The sequence below is a fragment of the Salvelinus namaycush genome, chromosome 5, assembly GCF_016432855.1.
Source record: "Salvelinus namaycush isolate Seneca chromosome 5, SaNama_1.0, whole genome shotgun sequence".
Lineage (NCBI taxonomy): Eukaryota > Metazoa > Chordata > Actinopteri > Salmoniformes > Salmonidae > Salvelinus > Salvelinus namaycush.
Window position 1 is genome coordinate 64,063,654 of NC_052311.1, and position 10,150 is coordinate 64,073,803.

Here is a 10,150-nt window from a genome sequence, read left to right on the forward strand (position 1 = left end):
TCCTGTGTGGTTTTATTGTGCCTGTTTGGCATTTGCAATAATTAAGTGTCTTCCTTCCTTCCTGGAAGTTATTGTTCAGTATTGTCCTCATTCTCTCACATCAAATACAGTATTTCTCTCTCTCTCTTCATCCATGTGACGTGTCCTCCACTATGCTATCAGTGACGTGTTCCATTGCCAGTTGACCTCTAGAACACCCTCTCTCTCTATCCATTCATACCAGACCCTCTGCTGCACTGATAGTGACGTGGGTAGACGGCTGTGTAAGCACTGTTTTTGCTTTTGAGAAAATGTTTGTCCTCTCGATGCAGGGTAACAATGTGTCCTCTTAACGTTTTGACTTTTTCTGTGTTTCACAGTTCTGCTGATTTTATTGGCTCTGTACCTACCTGTTGCTTAGGGACATTATATTCTTACATAATTACATTTGAATGATGTTTGAGTTAAAACTTAGTCATTTTAGGGTTGTGGATTGAAGAGGATTCCTCCTACACATCAAACACACCCACGTGCATGTCACAGTCTAAATGGATCCACAGTGCCACCTGATAATGTAGCAGAGAGAGAGGTAGGCTGCCAGGTCAACTCTGTTTATCAGAACGTCGGAGGAGGAGAGAAGTGAGTGATGAAAGAAGATAGAGAGCTGAGATGACAGCTGGCTGATGGAGGGAGAGATAGAGGTCTGGAGGCTACGTGTGAGGGAGAAATGAGAAACGTCAGTGGCTGCAACAAGCTAAACCCAGACAGAACAAGACACACAACAGTATGGCAGAAACCCCAGCAGAGCCTCAATTAAAAGTCCTGCAGGTTTTACCTATCATACTATACATTTCAAGTTGTATAGAGGAGTGTCTTCCTTTTATTAATGTGGTATTACATGTATATAGAGAACAAGATAGGTTATAATAAGATTGTCATGTGTCAAATTTGTCTTAAATTAAGTAGAAATGTGTATCATGATAATCCTGATATGAAACTGACTATCTTTCAATTTTGTTTAGATTGACTGAACTGCAGCCCCCTTCTAATACCCTTTCTGAGCCCCAGCCTCAGCTCCAGTCCCAACTACATCCTCTCTCTGAACCCCAGCCACTACCCCAGCCTGATACCCTTCCCCAGCCTTGGCCCCAGCCTCAGACCCTACCCCAGCCTGATACCCTTTCTGGTCCCCAGCCACTACCCCAGCCGGATAGCCTTCCTGAGCCCCAGCCCCTACCCCAGCCGGATAGCCTTCCTGAGCCCCAGCCCCTACCCCAGCCGGATAGCCTTCCTGAGCCCCAGCCCGATACCCTTCCTGAGCCCCAGCCCCTACCCCAGCCGGATAGCCTTCCTGAGCCCCAGCCCCTACCCCAGCCCGATACCCTTCCTGAGCCCCAGCCCCTACCCCAGCCCGATACCCTTCCTGAGCCCCAGCCCCTACCCCAGCCGGATAGCCTTCCTGAGCCCCAGCCCCTACCCCAGCCCGATACCCTTCCTGAGCCCCAGCCCCTACCCCAGCCCGATACCCTTCCTGAGCCCCAGCCCCTACCCCAGCCTGATACCCTTCCTGAGCCCCAGCCCCTACCCCAGCCGGATAGCCTTCCTGAGCCCCAGCCCCTACCCCAGCCCGATACCCTTCCTGAGCCCCAGCCCCAGTCTGAAGAGGAGGTGAAGACCTGGGTGTGGACATGTCACCGCATACTCCATCTCTTCCTCCTGGCATCCCCCTCCTGCGCCTCCATACTGGGCCTGGCCTACTACTCCCAGCAGCACCTCCCACCAGAGAGCACACCGCCAGCCTCTCCTCCATGTACCTCCCCGGCTTGTCACAGAGCTACCGCCCGTCTGCCCGTCTCAGTCGACCCCTTCACTCAGCCTTGTGACTACTTCCTGTTTCCCTGTGGGTCTGAGGGGGTGTCTCTGTCCACCAGGGGGAGACAGAGGGGCAAGGGTGTCCCCCTACACCCACAGGGTCATGAGCTGGGCAGTACAGGCAGAGAAAGAGGGAGAAAGGAGAGAGAGACAGGCAAAGACATAAGAGAAAAGGTTCCAGCAGACAGAATGCCAGATCGACTGCTGACAATGAGGGAGATTTTGGGTGAGAATCTAAGAATGTTGCTCTGTTGATCCTCTGTAGATTTTGTACCGGTTCTTTGGGACAACCATTTAAATAGAACTGCTGAAACCGTTTCCATAACAGGACCTTTTATCCTCACAATGAAACTTTGATATAATGTTCCTCTGTCAGAAACTGAGGACCACTCCAGCCTGGGTAACTCAGCGAAGCAGAAGGCCTGTATGTTCTATCTTTCCTGTATGGACACTGGCCCCACAGAGACTGCCAGGCCAGAACCCTTCCTCAGGCCAGAACCCTTCCTCAGGCTAGTCCACAAGGTCAGATCACTGGAATAGATTGGTGGGGTATGGTGACAGATTACACCCCCCCACCCCCCCCCCCCCCCCCCTCTAGCTGGGTGGCTGGGCTGTAACAGGCCAGTGGAACCAGACAGATTTCAACTCCACTCTGTCTCTACTGATGAGAGACTATGGCACCTTCCCATTCTTTAGTGTTTATGTGGGCAAGGATCCTAACGACACTCAAGGAGACAAGCGATACATACAGGTCAGTTAGACTGGGGTTCTGGGGCAGTGAAATACCTAATGGGTGTTCTACAGTATATACAGTAATGGATTATATTCATACAGCACTTTTCACTGGAGCTTTGTGTTCTCCTCTATAAAAAAATGGTCAGATGAAACAGATGCTAACTACAGGACTGTTTTGCTAGCACAGACTGGAATATGTTCCGTGACTCTTCCGATGGCAGGAGTACACCACATCAGTCACCGGCTTTATCAAGAAGTGCATCGAGGACGTCGTCCCCACAGTGACTGTACGTACATACCCCAAACAGAAGCCATGGATTACAGGCAACATTCACACTGAGCTAAATGGTAGAGCTGCCGCTTTCAAGGAGAAGGACTCTAACCCGGAAGCTTATCAGAAATTCCGCTATTCCCGCCGACGAACCATCAAACAGGCAAAGCGTCAATACAGGACTAAGATCGAATCGTACTACACCGGCTCCGACGCTCGTCGGATGTGGCAGGGAATGCAAACTATTACAGACTACAAAGGCAAGCACAGCCGAGAGCTGCCCAGTGACACGAGCATACCAGACGAGCTAAATAACTTCTATGCTTGCTTCGAGGCAAGTAACATTGAAACATGTATGAGAGCATCAGCTGTTCCGGACGACTGTGTGATTACGCTCTCCGCAGCCGATGTAAGACCTTTAAACAGGTCAACATTCACAAGGCCGCATGCGCTGACCAACTGGCAAGTGTCTTCACTGACATTTTCAACCTCTCCCTGTCTGAGTCTGTAATACCAACATGTTTCACGCAGACCACCATAGTCCTTGTGCCAAAGAACACTAAGGTAACCTGCCTAAATGACTACTGACCCATCGCACTCACATCTGTAGCCATGAAGTGCTTTTTAAGGCTGGTCATGGCTCACATCAACACCATTATCCAGGAAACCCTAGACCCACTCCAATTTGCATACCGCACCAACAGATCCATAGATGATGCAATCTCTATTACACTCCACACTGCCCTTTCACACCTGGAGAATAGGGACCGCACATTGACTCTGTACTGGTACCCGCTGTATATAGCCTCCACATTGATTCTGTACCGGTACCCTCTGTAAATAGCCTCGCTATTGTTATTTACTGCTGCCCTTTAATCATTTGTTATTCTTATCACTTACTTTTTTTGTTGGTATTTTCTTAAAACTGCATTGCTGGATGTGTGTGTGTGTGTGTGCGTGTGTGTGTGTGTGTGTGTTTAGAGAAAGCAAAGACAGAAGGATGTAGGCTGCAATGAAATGTGTGATGAAGAATAGCAGCAACAAAATATAAATAGAAAATGTTAATTGTGTCCCATGCCTAATTGTCATGAGGGAAGAGAGTTTAGAAAACATTTTAGTGAACTGCTACAGAACTAAAGAAATATGGGTTCTGATGAGAAGTATATTTTTTGATGTTTGTATAAGTCTTTCAGGGTGTCTTCGATACTCACATGGATGACATTACTAAAGAATTATTGTGGACAATAATATGCATTGACATTACTAAAGAATTAAGGTGAACAGTAAAATTTGGAAGACAAGATGCATTGTGACTATAAAAAACTTTTTGATCGAACACTATATTTTTAACAAATCAACACAGAACTTCTGCTTTAAAAACTCCCATGGACTATTACATCTGTAAATCATGTTATGTAATTATGAACCAAATGTTTTGATGAATTGTATTTATGTGAACTGCAGTATTAGTGATTTTCAAATGTGAAATATTATTTTTAGCAACAAAATACAAGATAACTACTTCATAGATGTGATATTACATTACAAGTGTGTTGAAATTGTATTATCTGTTTCCTCTAGGCAGAGGAGCTGATTCAGAATGTCTATTCCTCCATCAAGTCCAAACTACCTGATCTCAGGTGGAGAGATGAGGAGTCTCGCATGTCTGTTTTGAATAAGGTAAAAGGTCAACAGTGGATGTAATTTACTGGAACCCTTATTTAAAAACAACTGTGTATTCATTGTCCACTTGAAATGTACAATCTGTGTTTTCCCAGATTCAGTCTCTAACTCCAAGACTTTCAACTAAAAACAACATTTTCAGTGAAGCTGAACTCAGCCAACTGTATTCAAAGGAAGAGTATTTTATTGTAGTGGAACTAGTCTACATTGCCAATAAGATATAGGATTTCTTAATCAATATCACTATTGAATCATATTACCAGTGATGATAATACATTGTACTATATACGTACTGGTAGTTCATTTTCCCCCATTTATTTAATTAATAGGTGACAATTGACGTAACACAAGTATTTTTTTTTATCTACATCCAGTCTCTCTCCCTCTAGCACCAGGGATCAAACAAACTCTTTTCCCAGACTGAAGGAGATGATATGTGAGAGCCCAGTTGTCATGAAAAGTCTATGTGATTTGGTTTGGGTAGATATGTTTTATTAATATGTGAATATGAGAATTGAGCATTCTCCCTCTCTTGCCCTCTCTCTATCTCTCTGTCTCTCCATCTTCTCCTCCAGTTGGTCCATCACTCCATTTCTCTCCGACAATGAGCTAGTCTTTCCCATGGGGATGTTTGTCCAGCCTCTCTTCCACCCTAGCTATCCCAGGTGACCCAAAGGCATATGTTTACTATCACATAATAAACAATGAATAACCAAGTAGTCTTATTGAGATAAAGAATCTCATTCCTCAAAGTGTTTTGTTGAGTATTTGCATGTTTTTGTATCAGGTCCGTCAACTTCGGGGTTTTGGGGTCTTTGATGGCCAAAGATATTCTCCATCTCCTTCTACCCAATAGGTCTCTCACTGAATTACTCTCTGATTCTAATGCAGTTCATAAAATTATGTGCAGAGTTTGCATTTTGCACACATTTATTTATATGTGTGCGTGCATGTGGGTTTATACATGGTGCATGTGTGTGCCCTGACTGTTCACCCTGTGCTTTAGTCCATTCTCGGAGTGTGTGTGGTCCCAGTACCTGAGTATGAGAGAGGGGGCGTTCTCGCTGTCGCCAGCACAGCAGCAGCAGTGTGTGCAGTACTCTGCTCTGCATATTGCACTAAGGGTCAGTTTTTGGAATTCAAAATCTATTCTAGGGTATCTAGGCTATTTCAATTTTAGCACCTTAGTTGTTTTGGTTGGTATCAGAGGCATACTATGTTTTGATTGGTATCAGAGGCATACTATGTTTTGGTTGGTATCAGAGGCATACTATGTTTTGGTTGGTATCAGAGGCATACTATGTTTTGATTGGTATCAGAGGCATACTATGTTTTGGTTGGTATCAGAGGCATACTATGTTTTGGTTGGTATCAGAGGCATACTATGTTTTGGTTGGTATCAGAGGCATACTATGTTTTGGTTGGTATCAGAGGCATACTATGTTTTGGTTGGTATCAGAGGCATACTATGTTTTGGTTGGTATCAGAGGCATACTATGTTTTGATTGGTATCAGAGGCATACTATGTTTTGATTGGTATCAGAGGCATACTATGTTTTGGTTGGTATCAGAGGCATGCTATGTTTTGGTTGGTATCAGAGGCATACTATGTTTTGGTTGGTATCAGAGGCATACTATGTTTTGATTGGTATCAGAGGCATACTATGTTTTGGTTGGTATCAGAGGCATACTATGTTTTGATTGGTATCAGAGGCATACTATGTTTTGGTTTGTATCAGAGGCATACTATGTTTTGATTGGTATCAGAGGCATACTATGTTTTGGTTGGTATCAGAGGCATACTATGTTTTGGTTGGTATCAGAGGCATACTATGTTTTGGTTGGTATCAGAGGCATACTATGTTTTGGTTGGTATCAGAGGCATGCTATGTTTTGGTTGGTATCAGAGGCATACTATGTTTTGATTGGTATCAGAGGCATACTATGTTTTGGTTGGTATCAGAGGCATACTATGTTTTGGTTGGTATCAGAGGCATACTATGTTTTGATTGGTATCAGAGGCATACTATGTTTTGGTTGGTATCAGAGGCATACTATGTTTTGGTTGGTATCAGAGGCATACTATGTTTTGGTTGGTATCAGAGGCATACTATGTTTTGGTTGGTATCAGAGGCATACTATGTTTTGGTTGGTATCAGAGGCATACTATGTTTTGGTTGGTATCAGAGGCATACTATGTTTTGGTTGGTATCAGAGGCATACTATGTTTTGGTTGGTATCAGAGGCATACTATGTTTTGGTTGGTATCAGAGGCATACTATGTTTTGGTTGGTATCAGAGGCATACTATGTTTTGGTTGGTATCAGAGGCATACTATGTTTTGATTGGTATCAGAGGCATACTATGTTTTGATTGGTATCAGAGGCATACTATGTTTTGGTTGGTATCAGAGGCATACTATGTTTTGGTTGGTATCAGAGGCATACTATGTTTTGGTTGGTATCAGAGGCATACTATGTTTTGATTGGTATCAGAGGCATACTATGTTTTGGTTGGTATCAGAGGCATACTATGTTTTGGTTGGTATCAGAGGCATACTATGTTTTGGTTGGTATCAGAGGCATACTATGTTTTGGTTGGTATCAGAGGCATACTATGTTTTGGTTGGTATCAGAGGCATACTATGTTTTGATTGGTATCAGAGGCATACTATGTTTTGGTTGGTATCAGAGGCATACTATGTTTTGGTTGGTATCAGAGGCATGCTATGTTTTGATTGGTATCAGAGGCATACTATGTTTTGGTTGGTATCAGAGGCATACTATGTTTTTGGTTGGTATCAGAGGCATACTATGTTTTTGGTTGGTATCAGAGGCATACTATGTTTTGGTTGGTATCAGAGGCATACTATGTTTTGGTTGGTATCAGAGGCATACTATGTTTTGGTTGGTATCAGAGGCATACTATGTTTTGGTTGGTATCAGAGGCATGCTATGTTTTGGTTGGTATCAGAGGCATACTATGTTTTGGTTGGTATCAGAGGCATACTATGTTTTGGTTGGTATCAGAGGCATACTATGTTTTGGTTGGTATCAGAGGCATACTATGTTTTGGTTGGTATCAGAGGCATACTATGTTTTGGTTGGTATCAGAGGCATACTATGTTTTGGTTGGTATCAGAGGCATACTATGTTTTGGTTGGTATCAGAGGCATGCTATGTTTTGATTGCACATCCATCCAGTCTCTTGTGACATCCTGTGCATGGGAGATTTGTTTCTGGGTTCTGAGATAAAACTATTCATATTGTCTGTGGTTTATTTAAAACTGCAGTATGTAAGAAGCACCTTGTTATCCATAAGGATACTATTAGTTATGTTTGGAGGTTCTGATCTGCTTACCTTAATTAAGTGTAGGGGAGAGTGTGTCTGCCAGTTTAGATGGTGCCAAAGACACAAACAGTGTTGAAAAAGTGTGGATGAATTGTGTGTGGATGTACAGTTGAAGTCGGAAGTTTACATACACTTTAGCCAAATACATTTAAACTATGCCCCAAGTATGCCCCAATTCCTGACATTTAATCCTAGTTAAATTCCCTGTCTTAGGTCAGTTAGGATCACCACTTTATTTTAAGAAAGTGAAATGTCATAATAATAGTAGAGAGAATTATTTATTTCATCTTTTATTTAATTCAACACATTCCTAGTGGGTCAGAAGTTTACATACACTCAATTAGTATTTGGTAGCATTGCCTTTAAATTGTTGAACTTGGGTCAAATGTTTTGGGTAGCCTTCCACAAGCTCCCCACAACAAGCTGGGTGAATTTTGGCCCATTCCTCCTGACAGAGCTGGTGTAACTGAGTCAGGTTTGTAGGCCTCCTTGCTCGCACACGCTTTTTCAGTTCTGCCCACAAATGTTCTATAGGATTGAGGTCAGGGCTTTGTGATGGCCACTCCAATACCTTGACTTTGTTGTCCTTAAGCCATTTTGCCACAACTTTGGAAGTATGCTTGGGGTCATTGTCCATTTGGAATACCCATTTGCGACCAAGCTTTAACTTCCCGACTGATGTCTTGAAATGTTGCTTCAATATATCCACATAATTTTCCTACCTCATGATGACATGCATTTTGTGAAGTGCACCAGTCCCTCCTGCAGCAAAGCACCCCCACAACATGATGCTGCCACCCCCGTGCTTCACAGTTGGGATGGTGTTCTTTGGCTTGCAATCCTCCCCCTTTTCCCTCCAAACATAACGATGGTCATTATGGCCAAACAGTTCTATTTTTGTTTCATCAGACCAGAGGACATTTCTACAAAAAGTATGATCTTTGTCCCCATGTGCAGTTGCAAACCGTAATCTGGCTTTTTTATGGTGGTTTTGGAGCAGTGGCTTCTTCCTTGCTGAGCAGCCTTTCAGGTTATGTCGATTATAGTACTTGTTTTACTGTGGATATAGATGCTTTTGTACCTGTTTCCTCCAGCATCCTCACAAGGTCCTTTGCTGTTGTTATGGGATTGATTTGCACTTTTTTGCACCAAAGTACGTTCATCTCTGGGAGACAGAATGCGTCTCCTTCCTGAGCGGTATGGCGGCTGCGTGGTCCCATGGTGTTTATACTTGCATACTATTGTTTGTACAGATGAACGTGGTACCTTCAGGTGTTTGAAAATTGCTCCCAAGGATGAACCAGACTGGTGGAGGTCTACAATCTTTTTTCTGAGCTCTTGGCTGATTTCTTTTGATTTTCCCATGATTTCAAGCAAAGAGGCACTGAGTTTGAAGGTAGGCCTTGAAATACATCCACAGGTACACCTCCATTTGACTCAAATGATGTCAATAAGCCTATCAAAAGCTTCTAAAGCCATGACATCCTTTTCTGAAAATGTTTAAGCTGTTTAAAGGCACAGTCAATTTAGTGTATGTGATACAGTGAATTATAAGTGAAATAATCTGTAAACATAGTCTGTAAACAATTGTTGGAAAAAATGACTTGTGTCATGCACAAAGTAGATGTCCTAACCGACTTGCCATAACTATAGTTGGTTAACAAGACATTTGTGGAGTGGTTGAAAAACGAGTTTTAATGACTCCAACCTAAGTGTACTGTCTGTAAACTTCCGATATTCAACTGTAAATAAGTAGGGAAAGGGGGATACCTAGACAGATGTACAACTGAATGCATTCAACTGAAATGTGTCTTCCGCATTTAACCCAACTCCTCTGAATCAGTGAGGTTTGGTCATAGATGTGGGGCTGATAATTCTACAAAAAGAAAGTTGAATTTTTTTATGTTTAGGGGGTTGTATTTCTTATGGAGTAATCAACGTATACATTTAATATGTGTTTGTTAAACAACATGTTTATAATAACTAGGTTAAAACTGTGGACAGGCAAGCTGTTAGGACTAGTAATTGGGCGCCACTTAGGTTTGGCTATTTGATTGGAGAAACCTGTAAAACGTTTCCTTCTAATTCCATTGTCATTCATTTTATCCAGGGCCTGAGCGCTACAGAAAAGGATACATACTCTTTCTACCATATGCTATATCTGCTATATGATTTGTGTTAGATTCATGTTTTGACAGAATGTTGGTGGAGCGCTGCGTCTCCAACAGCACCTTGGAGAGGCGGCTGGGAATAGACATG

At 42.9% G+C, this 10,150-nt stretch overlaps 1 long non-coding RNA gene across 1 annotated transcript; it reads left to right on the top strand.

The window, feature by feature from the left end:
- Positions 1–1,647: 1,647 nt before the first annotated feature.
- On the top strand, positions 1,648–5,201 carry LOC120047725. The gene is made up of 4 exons (XR_005476915.1): positions 1,648–2,077; positions 4,439–4,537; positions 4,636–4,976; positions 5,116–5,201. It is a non-coding gene; the product is annotated as an uncharacterized LOC120047725 (long non-coding RNA).
- The last annotated feature ends 4,949 nt before the right edge of the window (positions 5,202–10,150 follow it).